At 47.1% G+C, this 25,720-nt stretch overlaps 1 protein-coding gene across 6 annotated transcripts in view; it reads left to right on the top strand.

Annotated features, from left to right (window-relative positions):
- The first annotated feature begins 20,203 nt into the window (after positions 1 to 20,203).
- RALY (RALY heterogeneous nuclear ribonucleoprotein) overlaps positions 20,204 to 25,720 on the top strand; it is a 77,477-nt gene continuing 71,960 nt past the window's right edge. For 2 of the 6 annotated variants that reach the window (XM_014796818.2, XM_087445382.1), the window contains exon 1: positions 20,206 to 20,466. The gene's annotated coding sequence lies outside the window, so the exon portion shown is untranslated. Of the gene's footprint in view, positions 20,467 to 25,720 lie in introns of all 6 variants that reach the window. The other 4 variants (XM_087445383.1, XM_014796819.2, XM_004442455.3 and 1 more) reach the window with 4 other exon arrangements.

The following is a 25,720-nucleotide window of genomic DNA, read 5'->3' as shown; positions in this document are numbered from 1 at the left end:
CCTCTGTGTGGGTCTGTGTCCTAATCTCTTCTTTCTGTGTGAATCTGTGTCCAAATCCCCTCTTCTCATAAGGACACCAGTCATATTGGATTAGGACCCATCCTAATGACCCCTCCATGGGGGTTGCTCTTAGAGCCCTGAGCCACTATTTAAGAACTAACCTATTTGACTAACCTGAGTCTGCCATGCTGTGAGGAAGCCCAAGCCACATGGAGGGGCCATGTGTAGGTGCTGTGGTCAATAGGCTCTACTGAGCCCAGCTTTTGAGTCATCCCAGCCTAACTTATTTATCCTTTTAGTCTTGTTTACTTATATTTTTAAGTTAACCTATTTTTTGTTTAAATATGACTTTAAAGATGAAGACTTGAAAGGATTTTTCTAACGCACATTATAAACAATTGCTACTAAAATTTAAAAGCACCCTCTTCCACATATCACCTAAAATCATCTCGTGACCCACCAGGTATACATCCCACCTTCTAGGAATCACCGCACTAAGCTTTTCTTCTAATCACAAGGGTCCCTTCTAACTTTTATTTGAGAATTTAAGATGTTCCCTTTTTCCAGGTTGGTGCTGCACGTTGCCCCAGGGGGCCCCTGATCCCTGAAGGAGTTCACAAACTTCATTCCTGTGCAGTGCATTGACAGTTAACATTCATGGGAAGGGACCCACGTCAGGAGCTGTGAAGGGTCTGAGAGCTCACCCTGCTTACAAGTGTGAAGCTAGACTGTTTCATGGGTGTTGGCAGAAGACACACTTCTGGGGCAGAGACAGGGACCGTATTAATCACAGAGAAAGTGTAGCCAGAGTGTCAGGCTTACACTGATTCCCCATGTCCCCCAAGCCCCCAGGAGATGATACAGGTGAACCTGCACACACAGTGAGTTATGTTATAGGCTAAGAATACCGAGCTTGGAGAATCTACTTCTTTTACAGCGAGCAGTAACGAGCCTGCTCTTTGTCTGGAGAAGGCATTACTTCATCCTTCAAGGTTGCTTGCTACAAACACAATCCTGAGAAATGGCCTGGCAAAGGGCAGTCATGGCCTTGCATTCTTGGCATATCCAGCAAGAACATGCATGGGTGTCAGAGCCCATGGATTGTCTCTCCCAACAAACCACACCCCTGGATATCCTGGTCACAAGCGCCATGACCCAGGTCAGATAGACTAAATTGTGCTGTGAGGCCCCAGAGGTAAAACTCCACCATTCTCCCCCAATTCCTGAAAGCATAGCATAACGTCAGCAAAGGAAGGGTATTATATGGTTCACCCTAATTCCACTTAAATCAGTAATAATAAAAGGTAAAAGATTTGCTCACTTCAGGAGTTTAATTTTATTAGTAAAATACCCCAGTTGTTGCTGGGCTTCACCAGTTTGCACGTTCAAGGGAAATCACACTAATGTGTTGTATCATTGGCTATTGCTATAGTAATGCCACCTAACAACCAACCTCAAACTCTTGATGGCATATGATAGCATTTAGTTTTGGGTTATGAGTTTCCTGGTCAGCTGGGTGGCTCTGCTTCACTACACAAATTGGCTTGGGTGGTTCGCTCCACCTGTCTCTCATCCTCTTCCCAGAACCAGTGGGCTAACCAGAACATATTTCTCTCTTGGTGATGGCTGAATTGCAAGAGAGCATGCCCAACAGCACAAGCATATTTCAGGCCCATTGGCCAAAGCAAGTCTCATGGCCAAGCCCAAAGTCAAGGAGTGAGGAAGTATACTCCAACCATGGAGGTGGGGAGGAAGGAAGGAGATATTCCTGACAACAATGTAATCTGTCATCTACCAAAAGCCCGTGGTTCCTCTTCTCATCATTTTCTACTCACACAGGAGGACCTCAAGCCCTCTTTGCAAAGTCTTCCCCATATTCTCCCTTCAATTCCAAAGTATTAAAGCATAATTAACCCTCAAATGATGAATATTCACACGATGGGTTCTTCCCCCACCTCCCAGAACAGGGCTTTAGAAAAACTTACACTCATTTTTCTCAATTAACCAACATTTCTTCCCAATAATAAAAAAAGAAACGAAACATTAATTCCAAGTTTAGGCCTCTAAGCTTCCTCTTCTGCCCACCAGGCTGGGGCCTGCTTTTGGAGGAACTGACAAATGACCCCAGTGGTTTATGTTCAAGCTTTTACATGCGCATGAGCCCTTCTGTTTGAGAGGAGATATGTATTGTGTAATTCCTCACAAAGAATGGCTCTATTCCAGTTTTTATGGTTATATAAGGTTATAAAAGATAATAAATTAATTTAGAAATGATTTAGAAAAGAAAGAGAGAATAAGAGTCAGAACAATAGCTAAAGTGTGTATTTTCTTTTCTGCCTTATATAGTTAGAGAGAATATACCTTGTATCTGGGCTTTACAAGTGGGTTACATAATAAGTACCTGACTTACAGCGTTGTGTTATGGCAATACCTTTTCTTTAAAGCTCTTTTTCCCCTTCATCCCTGGTGTGTGTGTGTGTGTGTGTGTGTAAAGAAGAATTAAGCGGGTGATATGTATATTCCTAGGAGTCCCCAGAAGGTATTTCCTACATGCTCAAGTCCAGCTATTGGCAGTCATCTCTTGTGGCCCCTCCTCTCTTGTCCCAGCCCCTGCCTGTGAACATCTGTTGCCTGGGAGGCCACTTGAAGGCTCCTCATCTTTTCCTTTGCTGGGGATATCTGTATTAGTCAAGGATTCTTTGTTGGAAATGATAGAAACCCAACTCTCACTAGTTAGCAAGAAAAGGGGATTTATTGGCTCACATAATCAAACCAAGGACAGCACGGGGTGGGGGCTGATTCCAGTGATGACTGGATTCTGATATCCAAATACCATCAAGCTCTTCTCTCTCTCTTGTCTCTCCAGAATCACAGCCTTCCAGCTTTAACAACTTCTGGAGGATATATAACGTCTCTCCCTTAGCTCTAGTGTAAAGAATTCTAGGAGATGTCTCTAACTGGCCTGGCTTGAGTTACATGCGCGTGGCCTGGACCAACTGATATGACTCCATTTTCAGTTGGGGAGCACTGGCGTGGCCTCTGGGGAAATCATTGGGAACTATGACATCACTTTAATTTGTATGAACTGTAGTGCTCCTTATGAGAACTGTGAAGTTGGTACCAAGCCCTTTCCCCAATCTGTGCCTTAGGAGGCCCATCTGTACAATGATGGGGGGTGGGGTGATCTGGAACATCCTCCCACATGGACGTCCTGGGACCCTGCCATAAAATAACACACTATTCCAGGGCCGGCCCGGTGGCACAAGCGGTTAAGTGCATGCGCTCCGCTGCGGTGGTCCGGGGTTCGCCAGTTCGGATCCCGGGCACGCACTGATGCAGTGTTTGGCAAGCCATGCTGTGGCAGCATCCCATATAAAGCGGAGGAAGATGGGCACAGATGTTATCCCAGGGCCAGTCTTCCTCAGCAAAAAAAAGAGGAGGATTGGCAGATGTTATCTCAGGGCTGATCTCCTCACCAAAAAAATAAATAAATAAATAATACACTATTCCAAGAGGCAGCTCCTTCTCACACTCTCTTTGGAGACCCTCTGGATTTAGTCCCTGTGGGTTAATGGGTGGGTCAGGTTCAATGCTGCCAGGTTAGCTGGCCTGGGATATGAAACTGGACAGCAGTTGCCCATCTCTTTGGGGCAGTGTTGCTGGGAAACATGGTTGCCCATTGTGCCTGGGCCCCTGGGAGGGCTGGTTACCAGCCAGCTTCACCACAATTGTGACTCTCTTTTTTTTTTTTTTTTTGGTGAGGGAGCTCTGAGCTAACATCTATTGCCAATCCTCCTCCTTTTTTTTTCTTCCCCAAAGCCCCAGTAGATAGTTGTATGTCATAGTTGCACATCCCTCCAGTTGCTGTATGTGGGACGCGGCCTCAGCATGGCCGGAGAAGCGGTGCGTCGGTGCGCGCCCCCGGGACTGAACCCGGGCCGCCAGCAGGGGAGCGCGTGCACTTAACTGCTAAGCCACAGGGCCAGCCCAATTGTGACTCTCTTTAAGGCATTCCGACCTTAACATGAGAGTTGGGACTCACAAGCCCTGAGTTCTAGAGCTGGCTCTGCCATGGCACTGATCAATTTCCTCTATCATCCCTTGCCTCTTCTTCAAGCTCTCCCCAAGCATATCTCCACTCACCCAGAAGCCTTAGTGAGCAATGTGGAATTGTCTGAAGATTGGCCCTCTGTCGAAAGATTATCACTTAATTGTACATTTATTTATTTTAAATTAAACTAAAATGTTTAAGGTATGTATGCATCATGTATTATGATTAATCCACATTTGAATTAATATTTTTGATGCACTGATCAAATATCTGTCTTGATAACAGAAGACAAAGGGGCTTCTACTATAATTGTTTATTGTCCATTATACCCCAATAGAATATATAATCGATATGACATTTAAAAAATATTAAATGGATGGTGTTCTTAGAGTTCCCTAGATGCTGACCTAGATGGGACCAGAATTTGAGACCAACTAGTTTATTTATGGGGTGATACCAGGAAACACTCTTAGTAGAGTGGAGAGTGAGGCAGGGAAGGAAAGGCTGCCAATAAATTGTGTGTGATCAGGGAATTTCCTGATCACTGTGGGCAACAGGGGCCTAATCCCACAGGGGAACTCTGAGAGGCAATTAAGAACACCTCTCAGAGAAATGCAAATCAAAACTACAATGAGATATCACCTCACACCCATCAGAATGTCTATAATTAACAAGACAAGAAATAATAAGTGTTGGAGAGGATGTGGAGAAAAGGGAACCCTCATACACTGCTGGTGGGAATGCAAACTGGTGCAGCCACTATGGAAAACAGTATGCTCAAAAAATTAAAAATAGAAATACCATACAATCCAGCTATCCCACTACTGGGTATTTATCCAAAGAACATGAAATCAACAATACAAAGAGATCTATGCACCCCTATGTTCATTGGAGCATTATTCACAATAGTGAAGACATGGAAGCAACCCAAGTGCCCATCGATGGATGAATGGATAGAGCAGATGTGGTATATATATATGACAGAATACTATGCAGCCGTAAAAAATACAAAATTGTCCCATTTGCAACAACGTGGATGGACCTGGAGGGTATTATGTTAAGCGAAATAAGCCAGACAGAGAAACACAAACACCATATGATTTCACTCATATGTGGAAGATAAACAACCACGTGGATAAAGAGAACAGATTAGTGGTTACCAGAGGGGAAGGGGGCTGGAGGGTGGGCAAAAGGGGTAAAGGGGCACATAGGTATGGTGACAGATAAAAACTAGACTATTGGTGGTGAGCACGATGCAGTTTATACAGAAACCGATATATAATAATGTACACCTGAAATTACACAATGTTGTAAACCAATACAACCTCAATAAAACTAAAAAAATAAAAAATAAAAGAACACACCTCAGAGGTATCGCATGTGATGGGTGAGAACACTGGGGTTGCCATCAACTCCCCATTGGTCATTAGTTGAAGGATGTTTCTTTTTTTGTGAGGAAGATCAGCCCTGAGCTAACATCTGTTGTCAATCCTCCTCTTTTTGCTGAGGAAGACTGGCCCTGCGCTAACATCAGTGACCATTTTCCCCTACTTTACATGGGACGCCGCCACAGCATGGCTTGAGAAGTGGTGCATTGGTCAGCGCTCAGGATCCAAATCTGCGAACCCTGGGCTGCTGAAGTAGAGCTCGGGAACTTAACCGCTACACCACCGGGTCGGCCCTGAAGGATATTTCTGTGGGCATTACATTGCCAGTACGTCTACCTTGTCCAGTGCATGAGCCAAGCCTGCTCCTGTGGCCAGGTCTTTTGGGTCATAGCTGCAGTAATCATCCTTGGAGCATGGGTTGAGTGCTGAGGAGATATGGGCGGGGCTCTGGCAGTTGGCTATCCATGGGCTTTCCTTCCTCTAAACCATGATGTCCTGGGGTTTCCCATCCTACCACTGAATCAATGGTGAGGGGAGGGTGGTCCATATACGGGTCCACATGTTGTCTCTTGGCCTCTTAGGTAGCAGTCCCAGAGGACAGCACAATGATCCATGTGTGGACTGGCTGACACCCAAACACCGTCTTGAGTTGAGAAAGGGGTGGGGGCCACAGAAAGATAAACCTCTTACTCAAAAGATACTAAATACTTACTTATGTGAGATTATTTTAAATTAGAAGAGACTAAGTTACTGTTAATAATCAGTTTTATATTCTCTCTCAATAATAGATAGGGGAGGCACAAGGAAAAAAATTAAGTCTTTTAGAAAATAAAGAACTTATACTCTTTTTTGCACCTATGATTTGTAGAGGGTAGATTTCAACCCTCCCACAAATATAATCTCCATGAGGATAGGGCCTTTACCGGCTTTGATCACCGCCATATTAATATGGCACTGTGCCCGGCACATAAAAGATGCTGAATAAATATCTGTTGAAGGAATGTATGCTCTGTATTTCCCTACTAATAGCCCCTTTCCCTTCCAAGATTCAAGCCATTTAATTTCAATTAGTTTATTGCAGCTTCACCCAGAGCTGGCCAGGGGTGCTGGTATTTTCTCTCGGACAATTAAGCGCTTTAGTAGAGAGCCAGGGTGTGAGGGGCTGCTCTCCATACCCCATGCAAGCCTGGCTGGACTCATAGAGAATGGTGAGGCCCTCAGAGCACTGGCTGGTAACTGAAGTTACCCTTCAGTTACCCACTGGCTGGTAACAAGTTACTCTGAAGGGACCCATGTGTCCCTTCAATTTAATGCCTTCCTAATTAGTATAAATAGTGGCTGGGTTGTTCCTCACTGCTGCTATGTTTCTGTCTCCAAGGCTCATTATGATCAGGGATGAACAGGGCTCCTCTGACCCCTTCTGTCCCCATAGTCATGGAGGATTCCAGGCCCAGCATTGCCGCTTTCTAGTTGGGTGAACTTGGGTGAGTTGCATTCTGTATCTGAGCCTCCGATTCTTCATTTGGATGGGGCAGGGCCTTGAGGATGGCTCTAGGCTTTTCTCTCTGCATAGCCTCTCCTCATGTGCAAACATATGTGACTATTTAACACTGCAGGCCACACACCTCTTCACTCACAGGGATTCCCTTAATGATGTGGGTGTGGAGTCAGCCAGATGTGGGTCCAAATCCTGGGTTCAAATTCACCACCTCTTCTTGGCTGTGTGGCTTTAGACAAGCCACTGAACCTCTGTGAGCTGCACTCTTTTTTCTAATAATAAAAACAAATACACACACATACACACACATGCCCAGATGCCAGGCATTGTCCTAAGACTGCTGAGTTTGAATCCTGAATCTGTTGCTTGCTAGCTCTATGACCTTGGGCAAGTCACTTAACCTCTCTGACTCTCAGTTTCCTCATCTGTTAAGTGGGACTAATAACAGCATTTTCCTCTAGGGTTGCTGTAAGGAGTAAGTGAGTTAATATATGTGAAACACTTAGAACTGTGCCAGGAACAAAGCAAGTGCTGATAAATGCTGTTATTGTGGCTACCCATCTCGCTGAAACTTTACAACCCACTCTGAAAGAAGTCTGACTTTTTCCATTTCTAAACTGAGGGTAATAATACCCACAGCATAGGGTGATTATGATTATAAAAAGTAACGTAGGAATAACAATAACTAACATTTATTGAATATTACAATGAACTAGATATTATGCTGTATGAGTCAGAAATGTGCTTGGCAGCAAGAAGCAAAAATCAAAAGTAACAGTGACACAAATATATGGGGCTTTATTCATCTCACATAAGAAGTCTGGAGGAATCCAGGCTCTGTCTTTCTGCTTTACCATTCTTATCAAGTCAATCTTTGTTCTCAAGATTTCAAGATGGCTGCTGTGCCTCTGTGCATCACATCTTGTTCCAGGCAGAAAACAGAGGGAAGAGAAAAAGGCTGAAGAATGCCAGTTGAGTCTGTCTCTTAAAAAAAATTTTCTGGTAAGTAACACCAAACAACTTCCATTTGCATACTTTTGCCAGAACTCTCTCACCTAGGCTGTATAGGCAGCTCTACTGGCTAGGGAGCCTAGGAAATCAAGCCAGGATTCATGGCAGTGGAGGCTGTAAACAATTTGGGGGTAGCCAATTCACAATATCTGCCACATATACATTTTCCTATTTAATCTCCACCAAAGCCTTGAGAGACTGGAAACACTATGATTTCTGTATTATGGCTGAGTAAACTGAGGCAAGGAGAGGCGAGGGCCAAGCCCAAGAATACGTAGTTCACATGTGGCAGAGCCAGGATTCGAACCCTCTGTCTGACTGGAGAGTCTTGACTCTTCACCACTATGTGATGCTGCAAAAAGTCTACCTACTATAATGCCTGGCACACAGTAGGTGCCTAGTAAGTGTTCCTTCTCTTCCATTCCTTACCCTCTCTGAGGCCCCATCAACTTGAGGCATTTGAGGATAGGCCTCTGCATCCTTTTCCCTGCAGCCAGAAGGTTGAGAGGGCTGGAGCTGATGGAAAGAAAGATGGTGGCCACACCCAAGGCTTCCCTGCTATTCAGGCTCTATCTATGGCCTGGGTGGGATAGAAGGAACTGCTCTGTGCGTGTATGGCAGAGGTGGGATGGGTAGACATCCTTCTCTGATGCCAGTGTAAACTCTGGCAGGACATTTTGAAATAACGTGGTCAAGAGATTTCAAAACAGCAGCCTGAAGGCTAAATGGATGTATTTTTTTTTTTTTGTCCCACACAGTATTTTTTAAAAAATTCAAATGAATTCATAACATTTTAATGTTGGGAAACTTCACATCATAACCTATATTTCCTGCCTCTTTAAGACAAACACACAAAAAATGAGGCAATCTGGCCACCCTGGACCCAGATTCCATGTGGTGACACAGCTGGAGCTAGGTAGCCACCACCCCTCTTAGCTGGGCGTGTGTTCACCTGCCACCACAGCCCTCACCCAGACTGCTTCCCTTGTCTGTTCTCTGCCTTGTTCCTGTGAACTTCTGAGTTTGTTCTCCCCCACCAGTGGACCCTTGAAAAGACTGAGGCTCAGAGAGGGAAGTGGTTTGAGTTGTCTAAGCTCATATAGCCAACAATGGCCAACTTTAAACTGGGCCACTGTGACTCCCAGTCCAGTGCTCCTACACGACACCTGCTTCTGCTACTGTTCATGAATTTATTCATTTGGACAGGAGCTATTGCAGTGGGAAATGCAGTGGAAGGAGCTGACTCAGAAGTGTATGAGTGTGGCAGCTTTGCCTCAGCTTGCTTGGGGCTGTTTCCCTTCTTTGGACCTCAGCTTCCCCATCTGTAAAATGGGGGTAATAACAGTCCCACTCTCTTAACTGTGGGAAGGCTTTGAGAACTCTGTGGAGCTAGGACAGGTTATTGAACATGATTGCTGTTTTGATTATCTATTGCTATGCAAAAAAACACCCCAAAACTTAGTTTAAAACAACCATTTTATTTGCCCATGATTGTGAATCTGGGCTGGGCTTAAGCAGGTGACCTTGCTGACCTTGCTGGTGATCACTCTTATGGTTGCATTCAGATGGCAGGTTGGTTGATGGTTGGGATTGTGATTCTCTCCATGTGGTCTCTCAGCCACATTTCTTACATGGCTGTTCAGGGCTCCCAAGAACGAGCATTCCAAGAAGACAAGCCAGTGTGCGAGCAGTTAAGTCTCTGCTCGCATCATGCTTGCCGGTGTCTCATTGGCCAAGTTTGTCACATGGCAAAACCCCGCGTCAGTGTGGGAGGGTACTACATAAGAGCACGGCTAGTGAGAAGCGTGGGTCATTGGGGGCCACCAAAATAACGGTCTACCACAATTATCTTCATGGTGTCTAACCAACGGCTAGAGTAGGGAGAGTGTGCCTTCACCTGCAGGATGAAGTTTGATAGTCCCTGAGTCTCCCTACTCAGAATTCTCTCTCCTGATGAACCTTTGCTTTGTAGCTTTGGTCTGGCAAGACCAGGCTTTCAGAAACCAGATTAGGTTTCAACCCATGGTACCAATCCAAAGGATTGATATGGCTGCCCATGTGTGGAGAAGGATTCCATAGTGGGCAGGCGGACAGAATGTTGTCATTAGCCAGGCCTGGGTCACAAGCCATCACCAGAACCAGGAGGAATGGGGTTAGCCCATTCCGAACTAATAATAATAATATTAATAATAGATGACATTTAGTGAGTGTTTACTATGTGCCAGGCACTCTTCTAAACATCTAATGAATTAACTCATATAATCCTCCCAACAATGCTGTGAGGTAGATATTATTCTCTGTATTTCTTATATGAAGCATAGAGAGGTTAAGGAACTTGCCCAGGTTCACACAGCTGGTAAAAGGCAGAGCCAGGATTCAAACCCAGGCAGTCTGACTTTAGTGTCCACATTCTTCACGGCCTGGACCAGGAATGAGAGTGAAAGTTCATAGGAACAGTCAGGTACTGATATCACCAAGAGGGGAAAATGATACTGCGCAGGCAAAAACAGTATCTATAACCTACAACCACCCACTAATACCCATAAAAACATGATATGCCATTTAGAGCACAATTTAAAGAGCACTTTTATGTTCTTTATGTAGACACCTGAGTAATCGGGTATCTTTCTCTCTGCTCCAGCTAGAATTCTTTTAGTCTTAGAGTCCTTCAAATGGATCCAAAGCTAAGTTCTTGGGCCACTTGGTCAAGAATTCCTGAGGTTCAACAGCAAATAAGAACATCTGACCAAGAACCCTTTTTTTTTTCTTTTGTGAGGAAGATCAGCCCTGAGCTGACATACATGCCAATCCTCCTCTTTTTGCTGAGGAAGACCAGCCCTGAGCTAACATCTATTGTCAATCCTCCTCCTTTTTTCCCCTTTTTCTCCCCAAAGCCCCAGTAGATAGTTGTATGTCATAGTTGCACATCCTTCTAGTGGCTGTATGTAGGAGGCTGCCTCAGCATGGCCCGACAAGCGGTGCCTCAGTGCGCACCCGGGATCCAAACCCGGGCCGCCAGTAGCAGAGCGTGCGCACTTAACCGCTAAGCCACGGGGCTGGCCCCTGAATCCTCCTCTTTTTTGCTGAGGAAGATTGGCCCTGGGCTAACATCCATGCTCATCTTCCTCTACTTTATATGGGACGCCGCCACAGCGTGGCTTGACAAGCAGTGCGTCAGTGTGCACCTGGGATCCGAACCTGCGAACCCGGGGCCGCCCGCCGCAGCGGAGCACGTGCACTTAACTGCACACCACCAGGCTGGCCCCCAGGAACTCTTAAAAGATATGGAGAAATGGATTCAGAGAAGCAGACGGAGAACATGAAAGGGAATGTGGTGGATGAGTTCTGTGGAAATGCACCTGGGAGTCCAGGATGGCAGCAAGGTTGATTGAAAAGTCTCAGGAACTGTGTGGGACTCTTCTGAATACTGGGGGTAGGGAGGGGGTGGAAGGCCTCGTGTATCTGTCATTTTCTGGGCACTCAATCCTTGTTGAATAAGGAACCATCTAGAGATGGTTTTTCTTATTAGAACAAATGCCACAGATGCAAAGCCTTGCTTGTTTATATTTCTTCCAATGTGCTTCTGCTTGAGCAAGTGAGCCCTTAATGTCAATTTCAATTAATGCCGCTGCATCTGATCTCAGTGTTGCTGCTCATGGATGCAATGGGGGGCCGAGGGAACGTCACTGGGAAGTGGGAGGAGGTGTCCTCTTTGGACACTGAAGGGGCTGAAGGGGGGGGCACTAGGAGGGAAGGTGTGGAATGATTTGCTCCCTACTTAATGAACACCATACTTTAAAGTGCCAGTCTGTTTATTGTTTGACAAAAAACTAATTTGGAAACCTAGTAGTAAGGCAGAGAGGAGAGACAAGGCTCTGAGGGCTGAGCCAGTGAGGAATGAGAGACACACAACCTTGCATTGACCTATGAGAGCTTCCCCCATAACCTTGAGCCACAGGTGTGGGGACTGTATGCTCCAAGCCTGTTATCTGCTGTCATGGGGGTCCCCTGATTCTGCCACACGCACTTCCTTCCCTCCCAGCTAGGATGCCTCAAAGCTGGTGGTCTCACACCAGCAGTGTGGCCTGAGCTCAGCATGGCAGTGGGACAGAGCAGAGTTTGGGAGGCGAAGCAGAGCAAGGTTCAGGGAGAGGTAGAGACAGTCGCAGCCTGCCAACTCTTCCTTCCTAACAAAGGGAATTCCTTTGTTCCCTTTCAAAGGGAATTTGTTCATGAAAGAGAAGATATGGATTTCTGTTCTCCAAGAGATAAGGCTCAGGAATGATTGTGTTCCCTTTGAGAAGTCAGAGCTCTGGTTTTTCATCCTCTTTATCATCAATAACAATCATGACAAGAGCTTACTATCTCTTGAGGACTGTGTTTGTGTCAGGGGACACTACACATGTTATTTCTAGTCTTCCCAACAACTCTCAAGGTAAATGTAATTTATGCACATTTTACAGAGGAGAAAATTGGGGTTTAGAGAGTTTGAGGAGCTTGTCCAGTAAGAGACAGAACTGATGTTGGAACTGAGGCCTGTTCATTCTACTTCTGGCTCTGATGTCATCAATTACTGAACACTTGGGAGGTCCGGGCTCCTGGCTAAGACTTGCCAATGGGTGCATCTGAAATGAGAAATGTCTTCTATTTAAGTCTCAGACATCCATATCAACAGGGATTAAACAGTTTAACCTGGCCTGGACTAGAAGTAAAGATGAGAGGGCTCCAGCCCTGGTTCTGCAACTCTCCTGATGGGCAGCTTTCAGTGTACATGATATGTGAATTCCCCTCTCCAGGCCCCATTCTCTATATGTAAAATGGGCAAGTTGGACTAAACATCTCCAAGGGTTAGTTCAGTCCAACCCAATCTGACAGCATTTATGGGGTCTTCTTGTTTGACTGTGCTGGAAGGATACAAAGATGGACAAGGCAGGTCTCCATCCTCTAGGTGAGCTGGACGTGTGCTCTAATAGTTATAAATAAAGGGCAACAAAGCTTGGAGAGTGGAGCATTTCATTTAGACTTAGCTAGTGGCAAATGTGCATGGCAGAGGAGATGAGGTAGGCTTCACAGAGGAGAGAAATTCTCCTTCTCCTTCTCTGACCACATGGTTCCAATGGGGGCTGCCATCTCATCTGTCCCACCTCCCTATTCACACTGATTGTTTAACAGTGGGTATCTGGCTCAAGCTGGGCCAGTCACAGTACCTGGCCCCCCAGCCATGGATAATTGGTCTAGAGATGAGCACTTACTCATGTTGGACCAATCAAAGTCCATCCCTAAAATTCTGTCCTTAAGACCAGAAGCAGAAAGTCCCAGTCTCTCTGGTGGAGCAGCCGAGTTATGAGTGCTGACAGCTAATGCAGCCAAGTGTCCAGCATTGAGGAGAAAAGCTCACATGCAGAGAGAAAGAGAGACAAGGACTGGGGAGACAGAGTCCTAGCAACACCCAAGTCCCTGATCCCATCACTTCATTTCTCTGCGCCTGGTTCTCCAGCCTTCCTATCAGTTTAGGGAGCTCCTCCATACCCTCCTGATAAATTTCTTTTCTGCTTCTGTTAGCCTGAGTTCATTTTTTTTCTTCCTAATTTGCAGCTGAGAACCTGGCTGTGTTCTGGGGCTTTGGGGCAATGCTAGAGGGGCTATTCCTTGCCCCAGTCAGGGAGGGGCCAAGAGAGGGTTTATTCTCAACCAGGTGGACAGGAAGGAGGGAGTGCCAGTCACATTGGAAAGTGCACTAGCCTGGTAGGCAGGAATCCCTCCTTGTCACTGAATCAGGCAAAGCTCTGTGCCTTTCTGAACCTCAGTTTTCTTATCTGTAAAATGGGACTTGGAGTAGAATGGTGATTCTCAAACTGTGTTCTGCAACACCCTGGGATTTTGCAAAAGGACCACTGCTTAAGGAGGGTGGTTTATGGCTGGGCTGGGGAGGCCTAGCAGGCAGGACTCTGAGTTCCCCTCCCCCACCTCAAACAGAGCCACTCCGCTCCCTCGCTCCCTCGTCTGTTTTATGCATTGCCTTTCTGTGAAAGGCTTAAAAGAGGGCTCTACAGAACAGACTGGTGGTTACCAGAGGGGAACAGGGATGGGGGAGGGCAAAAGAGATAAAAGGACACATTTGTATGGTGACAGATGGCAACTAGACTATTGGTGGTGAACACGATGCAGTCTATACAGAAGCTGAAATATAATGATGTACACCTGAAATTTATATACTGTTATAAACCAATGTTACCACGATAAAAAAATAGAAGGAAAAAAAGGAAAAAAAGAGGGCTCTATAGTTTAAATTTAAAAACTCCTGGATGAGATGACTTTGAGAGCCTTTCCAGTCCTTCTAGTTCATGATTTTATGGGTTACAGGAGAAAGAATAACTTTCACACTGATGATAAAACTATTTTGTGTTTGCTCTATGTCAGGCACTGTGCTGAATGCTTACATACGTTTATCTTATTTTTAAAAATCCTTACAGCAACCCTATGATGGGAAAATTAATTACCCCCATGTTGCAGATAAGAACCTGGGACTTGAGGGGTGAAGTAATTTGCTCAAGAGCTCAGGGAAGGGGGGTCTGGACCCAATTGATTAGAAGGCATGGGGGCCGGCCCGTGGCGTAGCAGTTAGGTGCGGGCGCTCCGCTGCTGGCGGCCCAGGTTCGGGTTCGGATCCCGGGCGCGCACTGATGCACCACTTGTCAAGCCATGCTGTGGCGGCGTCCCATATAAAGTGGAGGAAGATGGGCACAGATGTTAGCCCAGGGCCAGTCTGCCTCAGCAAAAAGAGGAGGATTGGCATGGATGTTAGCTCAGGGCTGATCTTCCTCACACACACACACACACACACACACACAAAAACAAAACACACAAAAAATAAACAAAGAGAAAAAAAAAGAAGGCATGAACTAGCAGCCCACAGGCCAAACCCAGCCTTAAGATGTGTGTCTTTCAGGCCAGCACAGTGCTTTTTTTCTTTTTAAATTTGAATTAGTTGACAGCATTTAAAAACCAGATGATTTTGTATAAAAATTTGGATTTAGACCTTTTTTTTTTCTTTTTAGACCTGGCAACTGGCGACACTGGCGCCTGTATTCCCACATGAGTAGTAGCTGCCTCCTCTAGAAGGGTTATGAACTCCCAGCTTGCTACAGACCCCATTACTCCCTATTTTCTTTGCTCATTTATGGTACCTGCCTGGCTCTGTAGGCATCTGACTTTGCAACCCCTGTTCTAACGATAAGCCTGTGACTTCCTCAATGACTTCTTCCTTCTTACATCCCTCTTATCTCCATCAGCTCCTTCTCCAGGTCCTGCTGATTCTCCCTTGCCACCTCTCCCTCATCTGCCACTTCCTCTTCATTCACCTGCCTTCCTCATCTGCCTTCATTCTTTGCCTCTAATGAAGATACCGGATGGGTCCCTCTACTTTCCCCAATCCATCTTCCTAATCCTAGGTCGGGTAGCTCTACAAACATCCTTGTCAAATCTTTGAAGAAGGATTCACCCATTCAGAGTGAGCTCAGCGGGCAGAATTAATTCCAGTGGTGGGGAGAGGAAGTGGTTGAATGCATGCCCTGGGGCTCAGATGGCCCTGGGTTCAAATCCTAGTTCCTTCACCTACCATCTGGTGAGACACTGGCCATGTCACATTTTCTCATCCATGAAATGGGGACAAAAACAGAACTCAAAGTTGAACCAGATTACTTTTAAAGGTTCTTCCAACCTTGACACTTTATCATTTTAAAGCAACCTCTGCTCAAAACCTTTCAATGATTCCCACCACCTACCAAGTTGAGCGTAGAAACCAGTTTCTCCAGATACTGGTTCTAGTCTACCTTTTATATCTCATCTTTCTCAACTCAACTCATACTTGCCCTGCAGAAACCCCTAGCTCTTACATTCCTACCTTCATATTTGCTATTCCCTCTGTCTGTAATACCCTCCAGCATTCTATAAACAAACACTCCATGAAAATGTGAAGCGTTAATACCTCTACCTGTTGAAACTTACCCATCTGTTTTCATTAGGAAATCTGTTTTCATTGCAAGTTACAAAAAGCCCAACTCAAACTACTCAAATTATAAAGACGTATTGCTTCATGGAAAAGTCCAGAGGTGGGTCAAGCTTCAAGTATGGCTTTATCAGGTCTCTGGCTCACTTTTTCTGCAATATTTTCTCAGTCCTGCCCTCCCCCATGTGACAGTTTTGTTCTCCGGCTGGCTTCCCTCATGTGGCTGTGATGGTTAATTTACATGTCAATTTGACTAGGCTAAGGTATGCCCAGATAGCTGGTAAAACATTCCTGGGTGTGTCTGTGAAGGTGTTTCTGGAAGACATTAGCATTTGAATTGGTAGACTAAGTAAGGAAGATCACTCTCACCAATGTGGGTGGGTATCATCCAATCTGTTGAAGCCTAAATAGAACTAAGAGGTGGAGGAAGGGCAAATTCGCTCTCTTTGCTTGAGCTGAAACATCCATCTTCTCTTGCCCAGGACATTGGACATTGGTGCTCCTTGTTCTTGCGGTTTTGGACTTGGACTGAATTACACCACCAGCTTTCCTGGTTCTCTAGCTTGCAGATGGCAGATCTTGAGACTTACAGGCCTTGAGACTTGTAACCATGTGAGCCAATTCCTATAAAAAATCTCTTCTTATATATATCTCTAGATAGCCTATTGATTCTCCTTCTCTGGAGAACTGTGACTAATACAGTGGCTAAGAAAAAATTGTGCTGCAACTCTAGGCACCATACCCTATACCACACTATCTGGAAGGCAAAAGAATGTCTCTTCCTCATTCTTCACCTTTATTGGACCAACAATGGTAGGTCCTTAATAATTATGAGATAGGATAGTATAGTGATTCAGCATGCAAGCTCTAAAGTTGGACTTCACCATTTACTAGCTGTGTGACCTTGGGAAAGTTAACCTCTGTGCCACAGTTTCCTCATCTACAATAGGGATTATAATACTACCTACCTCATAGGTAGTGCCTCATAGGTTGTGGGAATTAAATAAACTTGAAAAGGGCTTAGCAACTAGTAACTTTCCATGTTAGCTAGTGATGCCAACATATTTCCTCAGAAACATCTCCCTTCATATTGTAATCTTCAGAGATTCTTCTGGACGACACAGAGTATTCCTAACATAGTTAGGAATTCATAGTTATTCATTCAGCAAATATTAAATGAGGACCTGCTGTTCTAGGTACTGTGGAATGAGCAAAACAGACAAAATCCTGTCTTTGTGGAGATCACACTACAGTGGAAGGTGGGGATGCGAGAGAGACAATAAACAAATGAACATGAAAAGGTGGTGATAGGTGCTTTGGAGAAAAATCCAGCAGGAAAGAGTGTGAGGAGGTGAAGAGGAGTGGGGTGTTGCTATTTTAAATGTGGGTCAAGGAAGGCCTCTCTGAGGAAGTGACATTTGTGACCTGAAGGAGGAGTGAGCCATACTAATATCTTGGAAGAGAGCATTTGAGGCAGATACAACAGCAAGCACAAAGGCCCTGAGGTTAGCAGTGTGCTTGGCATGTCAGAAGTACATGAAGGAGACCAGTGTGGCTGAAGCAGAGTGAGAGGAGGTGAGAGCAAACAGGGGATAAGGTCAGAAGAGTAGCAGGGGGCAGGTAATACAGGACCTTATAGGGGGCTGTCCTGGTGGCGCAAGTGGTTAAGTGCACGCGCTCCGCTGCGGCAGCCCGGGGTTCACTGGTTCGGATCCTGGGCGTGCACCAATGCACCGCTTGGCAAGCCATGCTGTGGCGGAGTCCCATATAAAGTGGAGGAAGATGGGCATGGATGTTAGCCCACGGCCAGTCTTCCTCAGCAAAAAAAGAGGAGGATTGGCAGATGTTAGCTCAGGGCCGATCTTCCTCACACACACACACACAAAAAAGATTAAAAAAAAAAAATACAGGATCTTATAGGCCATGAACATAATCCTCAGTGCCAGCAGGGAAGAAGATATTTGCACAGGCAAGTTTTATAACTGAGGCCATGAACAGGGAAGGGTGAGTGCCTCAGCTTGCCTGGTGGTGGGGCTGATGGGAGCTCAGAGAAGGCCTCTCAGAGGATGCAGTTCCTGAGCTGAGTGTTGAAGCATGAAAAAGAGGCAACTAAGCAGAAGGGGAGGAGCAATCCAAGTAAAGAAAGTGCTACAGCAGAGGGTGCTGAGAGACTGTGGTGTATTCAAGCAAACATGGTAAGACTGGGACTCAGAGAGGGAGGTGAGGAGCCAGGGAGTGGCCAAAAACACACCAGAGGTTGGCAGAGACCGGACTCATTAACTGGTTGATTGATTGATTCATCAAGTGTTTACTGAACACTAGTTCTATGCCAGACATTGCACTAGGTCTGGTAACTCAGTGATGTACACCACAGTCAAAGATTCCTGCTCTCACGGAACTTACCTTCTAGTGGAGGAGACAGGCAAAAACACATAGACAAATAAATGACAAGACCAAGAAATGCCATGAAGAGGGGCCGGCCCCCCCACCTAGTGGTTAAGCTCCTGCATGCTCCAGTTCAGCAGCCCAGCCTGGGTCCCGGGCATGGACCTACACCACTTGCCAGCCATGCTGTGGCACCAACCCACATGCTAAATAGAGGAAGATTGGCACAGATGTTAGCTCAGGGCTAATCTTCCCCAGCCAAAAAAAAAAAAAAAAAAAGGAAAAGAAAAAAGAAAAGAAATGCCATAAAGGAAATGAACAAGAGGCCAAACTAGAGAACATCTTCAGGAGGAGTGTTTAGGGAAGGCCTCTCTGAGGAGGAGATATTTAAGAGACCTGAGGCCTAAGAAGGAACCAGAAGTTAGAAGGGGTGGAGGAAGCACATTCCTGGCCTTGGTCTCAGTGTCACCCTCTCTCTAATTTGATTTGTTTTCCTTTTGAAGCGAGACATGGAAGTCATCAAACAACACTAAGAGAGCTATAACTGCTGGTCTGTCAGAGCCAGGATTCAATTCAAACTTTGCCCCGTTCTCGGGAATTCCGTCTCTTAAGCAGGTTCTGGGCGAAGCCATGTGAAAAATACAATCACGAAATCACCGGTCGGCGACGCATGGAGAATTTGGACACTTCCCAGCCTTCAGAGAGGTCTACAGCTGAAGACCGAAGGGCAATGGTCCTCCTGTGCTCTCAGAAGACCCCTCCGGCTGTTCCGTGGAGGCTGGAACACTGATTTAGGTGAGAGTTTCCGACAGGAGAAATATTCAGGAGGGAGGATCATCACTCAGATCAAGTTATAAAACATTTCCTGCACCTGAGAAGGGTAACGGTACTTGAATTTAACTTTGCTTTTGTTCCTTTAAGTGGGAGTGGCACGTCCGCCCCAGACCCACCCTCACGGCGGCCTCTCCGCCCAGTCCCAGCCGAGGCAGTGAGGAGCGATCCTCGCCCAGCCCACTCGCCTGGTTCCTTGAAAGCGAAAGAACCTGACTCTCCTTCCCGCTTCGTCTCTCCCCCATCCCTCGGGCCCCGCCCCCTGCCGACCTGTTTGGGCCCCATCTCCAGGCCCCGCCTACCCCCGGCACCACCCCCGCGATCCTTCTTGGGGGTCACGCCTCCTTCCGGCTCCTCCCCAGAATGGCCACCTTTGGGCCCCCTCCTCCCTGCCCGGCTTCCGGGCCCGCCTCCTTCTGTCTCGCTTCAATCTTTCCTCCCTTCTGGGCTTCTCTTCAGCCTGGCCTCCAGCCCCTTCCATTAAGAGCCCCGCCTTCTCCAGCCTCGTCCGGGCCTCCCTCCACCCTCGACTCCTCCTCCGGGTACGGCCTCCTTCCAGCCCCGCCCACAGCCCCTCCTTTCAAGCACTGCCCCCGCGTCTGGCTCCGCGAGGCCTCCACGGTCTTCCATGCCCGTCTCACGCTCCTCTCTTCTCGGGTGTCATCACCCTCTCAGCCCCGCCCCGCCTCCGGCTCCGTACTGGTGTAAGCGGGTCTCTCTTCCCGCCCTCAGCCCCGCCTCCCCAGGCTCCTTCTTCAGTCCCTCCTCCTTGTCAGGCCCCGCCCCGGCCGAAGCTCTGGACTTTTCCAAAGCCAGGTTGGGGGGGTGGGGAGAGCCCATGTGCCTGGAGAGCAGGCTGTGTCAGGGCGGGGCTGTGGACTCCTCGCGCTTGTGTGTCCCCGTGTCCTTCCCCGGAGACGGAGAGGGGGAGGGAGGGCCCGGGGCCAAGGCTGGAGCGGTGGGCGGGGCCGATCTGAGGGAAGCCACTCCGGGCGCCCGCACCCCCGCGCGCCTCAGTGGTGCCGGCCGAGGGAAGGACTCGCGGCTGCGGGGCTCGCGCGCCTGTCAGTGTGGTGGGGCGGGCGAGCGGTGCGGGAGCAGGGAGATCTGAGCCGGGAGAAGCTGAGGGGGCGGTAGTGGCGGCGGAGGCGAGTCCCGCGCGTGTGCTCAGCTCCTCACGCCGCGGCCGGGGCCGCCTTCTTCCTCCCTTTCTCCCTCCCTCCCTTCCGCCACCGAGTGCGGCGGCACCTCCTCCTTCCGCGCGGCGCGACTACCTCCAGACCTCTCGGCGCGGGTAAGTGGGGGCCGCGGGCGTCTCCTTAGGGGTGGGGGGGGATTGTCCCTTGTTCCTTTTCTGTCGTCCGCCTCTTCGCGCCGGCCACTGCCCGTTTTTAGAAACTCTTTTTTCGGCCATTCTGGGAGTCCCGGGAGCACGAGTAACTCCCAGCCCCCCCCCCCGCACCCTCCCCCTCCCGGGCCAGCCGCCCTGGGTCGCCGGCCCGGCCCATCCGCGCCCGCTCCCGGCCGCCCTGGCCTTCCCTGCCCGCTTCCTCCCCGCGGGCCAGGCCTGGGCCAGGAGTTGGCGGGGTGGGCCCGCGCCCGCTCGGAAGTTGGAGTCTTTTGTGCTCGCGCCCCGCCCCGCCCCGCTCCGGGAGGGGAGTGGAGGCCGCGCCGGGGAGGCCTCAGGCGAGCCCGGCCGCGGCTCTGGCCCCGGCCCCGGGCTTCTTCCGGCTCTCCCTGGCGGGCTGGGTGTGCAGGCTCCCGGAGGCGCGCAGAACTGGTCCTGCCTCGCTCCCCACGGGCCTGAGCGCCGCCTCGGCCCCCATCTCGGCTGGTCCTGGGCTCATTGCACACCTTGGACTTGGAGAGGAACAAACAGGCCCTCGAGCCGGGGCGGTGTGCCGCGCTTCACGCAGCCCCCTTCGCGGCCGAGCCTCAGTTTGCCGCTCTGTGAAATGGGGGAAAGTCGCCTCGCAAGGTGTTTGTGGATTCATAGAGGGAGCAAATAATGTGAAGCGTTTAATACCAACAAGTAACATTTAATGGACTTAGGAACTTCATAAGCCTTATTTCATTTAATGCTCACCACGGCCTTCTGGGGTCATCTGCATTTACAAAAGCAGAAAACAAGGTGCAGAGAGGTTAAATAATTTGCTCCAGATCAGTTAGTAGCCACAGAGTGTAAAGCCGTGGTGTTAGTACCTGTTATTTATTTCTTAGTATGAGCTTGTGTAATCTCTTAGTGCAGAGGAGATTTTGATTTACCCTTGGGTCACACCGTTACAGACAACTCCATTCTCTCTGACTCCTGGGCCAGTGTCCACTATACTATGGTTGAAAGCTACGGGAGGTCCGAGGGAAAGGAAGTTACTATAATTTTTTGCTAGTATTGCCTGTTATAGGTTGATGGATGCAGGGGACTCTAGCACAACTGGGTTCCTGGGGTTTTGGCTCAAGGAAGGTTTAAGTCATTATAAACAGTGAGTTCTATCCTTTATTTTGTTTATGGCAAGTTCCTCGCCCTAGACCTGGCGTGTTCTCTTTAGTGTTGACATTTATAGCTCCTAGTTGGGGGAGAGGGAGCAGGAAGTAGCTCAAGTCAACTGCTTCAACTCCCTGCCTTCAAATAGGGTTTTATTTCTTCTATTTTCAGATAAGGCCCAGAGGGGTAAAAGTGAACTCAAATTAACTTTGGCAAGTGTTCTTCTAGTTTTCCAGTGTGTTTGATTCCCGGTGTGGGGAGTGTCTAAAAATCAGGCAGGGGAGTTCCTAAGCCACATCTAGAGGAGTCTCCTGATGTTTGCATTAGTTTTTTGGAGTCTGGAGGTCCGCTATGCTTTCCCCTTTCCAAGATTCTGGATTCAGGAGTTGTGGTATGTAGGAGCTGGAAGGAGTCTTACAGACCATCCGGTCCAACTTTTTTTTTATCTCTTTTTCCCCTTTCCCTGTTAACTGAACCTTGGAAAGGGCAAGTTGTCTAAATTCACAGACTGCCTTAGTGACAGAAACAAAACTAGAATTCACACACTTCTACCTCCCAGTCCAGTAATATTTTTATTTCTGCCATACCTTGCCACCTTTTAAGAGGGTGCCATACTACTTATTCATGCCTTAACACCAGGAATCCTGAATAAATTGAAATCACAAGGAAGTTGTTAGTCCCAGCCACTGTCCATGCCTCAAGTTTAGCATTAAAAGGAGGGCAGGTTTTGTGCACAGGTGTTGCAGTTCTCATAAGTCATCACTTTTATTGTACAGTATTTATGGATTATAGTACTCTTCTGTAACCATTATCTGATTTTATTTCTCACAGTTCGGTGAGGGAGTTCCTCAGAGTTGTTTATATCTCCTTTTTACGGCTCTAATTGAGAACTGAGACACAGCAAGGTTAGGGCACTTGCCTTATTTCAATCACTGAATTAACAAGTGAGGAGGACAGGACCCCTCTCATGGGCAGAGGATTTGGTGTGGCATTATGAACTGAGCCTCTCATCGTGTCTCTCTGAGCCTCAATTTTCCTTACCTGTAAACTCTCAAAGGGTTCTGTGGGGACTATGAGAAGTGGCTGTGAAAGTGCATTGTAGTAGTTGCAGGAGTAGGAATAATAGCTAACATTTATTAAGTACTTACCATGTAGCAGTCACTGGACTAAGGACTGTCTGTGGAGTATCTCATTTAATCCTCAGCAAACAGTACCTATGACTTAGGTACGACTATTATCCCTGTTTTACAGAAGAAGAAACAGGCTTAGAGAGGTTACCTGACTTGCTCAGGGTCAAGTAATTGATAGCTGCAGACAATATAATTTTAAAGCTGGTGTGGGGCTGGCCCCGCGGCTTAGTGGTTAAGTGCGCACGCTCCGCTGCTGGCGGCCTGGGTTCAGATCTCGGGCGCGCACTGACGCACGGCTTCTCCAGCCATGCTGAGGCCGCGTCCCACATACAGCAACTAGAAGGATGTGCAGCTATGACATACAACTATCTACTGAGGCTTTGGGGGAAAATAAATAAATAAAATTAAAAGCTGGTGTGCTTTGTTTAGTAAAAATATACATAAGATAAAATTTACCATTTTAACCATTTTTAAATGTATGGTTCTGAGGCATTAAGTACATTCACATTGTTGTACATGTCACCACCATCCATGTCTAGAACTTCTTCATTTTCTCCACCTGAAGCTCTGTACCCATTAAACACTAATTGCCCATTCCCCTCTCCCCCCAGCCCCTGGCAACCACCATTCTATTTTCTGTCTTTATGAATTTGACTACTCTAGGTACCTCATATAAGTGGAATCATACAATATTTGTCATTTTGTGACTGTCAAACCTGGCACTATTAGTGCCTCCCTTAACCTCAGGGTGCTCTGTAAAGGCAAAATGATTATTAATTAGTCCTCATCTGCAGTAGGGTGTGGCGTGCAGCCCAGAGCAGGAACCCGGGCTTGGTTGTACCTCTGGTTAAGCTTCCTCTCCCTTTCCTCCCACTCTGTGTATTGAAGTTCCTTATCACTGAAGCTTTTTTTGGAGGTCTCTGTTCCTTCCTTCTGTGTCTTCCAAAGAGACCTCCTACCCTTGAACTAGAACCCAGGGGACTCCTCACCCTGCCTGGTTTGCACCTGCCTTTCTGACTGTCTGGGGTTTGGGCGTATGGGGCTGCAGTGATCAAGAACAGCAGTGCTGTGACAGCAGATCGGATCAGAACTACTCAGAGGACAATTAAATGGATTGCCTTTATGAAATGCTCCCTCTCTGTGCCCTTCTCTTTTCATAAAGGCAAACAAGAGGGATTAGCTTTTGGGTTCCTAGAAGGTGCTTATAGATTCTCATTGCTTGCAGGTGGTTAAGATGGAGTTAAATGCTGCATTTAGCTTTTCAAAATTCCCTTTGGTTTGACTGTTTCCTTGTCTTTGTGTATTTGGGGGGTGGATGGGATGTGGTGTTTATGTTTGTGAATGGTAATTGGAATTTCGTCCTGATACCAACAGAGAATTGGGGTGGGAGGTGTTCCAGAGATGGGTAATAGAGCAACAAGCACATATCTGAGTATGTTGCACTTTCTTTAAAAATCTGATGGCCCAGCATTGCCTACATATTAAAGTCCAAACCCCTAAGTGTGATAATGAGGTCAGAGTGTGTTGAATTGTTTATTGGATAGAATCTTGTAGTTGAGGGGCTTTAAAGTCAGGTAGACCAACCAGCCACCTGGCCAACATTTGAACTGGCTACCTGTTGAGATTCTGTTTCATTGGGCATCTCATTATTGGCAAGTTTTCCATTCACTGAACAATTACTAAGCATCTGCCACGCATGGTAGTAAGCTTGGGAATTTGGGTGCATACAGCCTAGTCGGGAAGACGCAAGGAAACAGGCAGTGTGAGAAGTGTTGTGACAGGGACAAGCACCATGACAGCACAGAGGAATGATAACTAACCCAGCCTCGGAGGGTCGGGGAAGGCTTTCTTGGAGAAGTTGGTTAAGCCTAGACCTCAAGAAAAAAATCGACATAAGGCAGCAAAAGAAGAGATTTGGGCAGTGAAGGAGGAGATAGAGATAATGTTCTAGGCAGAAAGAATAGCAAGTCTTGAGATGGTGGTGGTAATAAGTGAGATGCTTGGCCATTTACTATATCTGCCAGGCGCTATTCTAAGCATTTAATATGTGCTAACTCATTTCTTCCCATAACTACCGTGAGAGGTACGTACTGTTATTATTCCCATTCTGTGGGTGAGGAAGCAGACCCAGTGGGTTAAATAAGTTTCTCAAGATTCATGGATAGAGCATAAAGCATGAATGGGTGGATGTGGCAAGAGGTGAGACTGTCAAGGTAGACAGAGCAGAGGCCAAGTCATGAAAGGTCTTTGTCCTGGTTGAAGAGTTTGGATTTCATTTTGAGGTGAGGGGGCCATGATCCTGTGTGCATTTTAGAAGGTATCTCTTGGCTGTCTATTTAGGGAGTGGATTGGAGGGCTAGAGCATCATAGGCAAAGAGACCAGTTAGGATGCTGTTGCAGTAATGCAAATAAGAGGTGATGGTGTTTCAAATGAAGGTAGTGTATTGTATGTGTATGTAGAAAGAAGATGGAATTGAGTGATGAGACACAATCAAAGATTGTTGGTGTGGAGGGTAAGGAAGAAATCAAGGATGACTTCTAGATATCTACCTGGTACGGTTGTATGGATGGGGATGCCTTTTATTGAGGTGAGGACATAGGAGAAGGAGCACGTAAGAGAGGGGGGAGGATTTCTCATGCAGGATCTTCTTACATCTGCTTTCATTTACCTTCTAATTATTGATGCTAGTTCTTGGGGAGGGCTGGAGGAGCAAAGATGAGGGAAAGTGTGACACAACACATCTGGTAACTATCCCTAGTTAAAATGGACGATGTAAACAGTAGTTTTGGAAAGGAGGAAATATTAGATCCTAGACATCCTAGACATCCTGCATAGCCATGAAGACTACTTATGTTAAGCCAAGGAAAGCTTACTTATTCTCTAGACAGTGTCCTTTGACACTGCTCTGTGTACTAGTGTGTCCCTCTTTAAGTCA

The sequence above is a fragment of the Ceratotherium simum genome, chromosome 21, assembly GCF_057802395.1.
Source record: "Ceratotherium simum simum isolate JZ-2026a chromosome 21, ASM5780239v1, whole genome shotgun sequence".
Lineage (NCBI taxonomy): Eukaryota > Metazoa > Chordata > Mammalia > Perissodactyla > Rhinocerotidae > Ceratotherium > Ceratotherium simum.
Note: the sequence above shows the minus strand (reverse complement) of the source record. Positions and strands in the feature narration are given on the sequence as shown.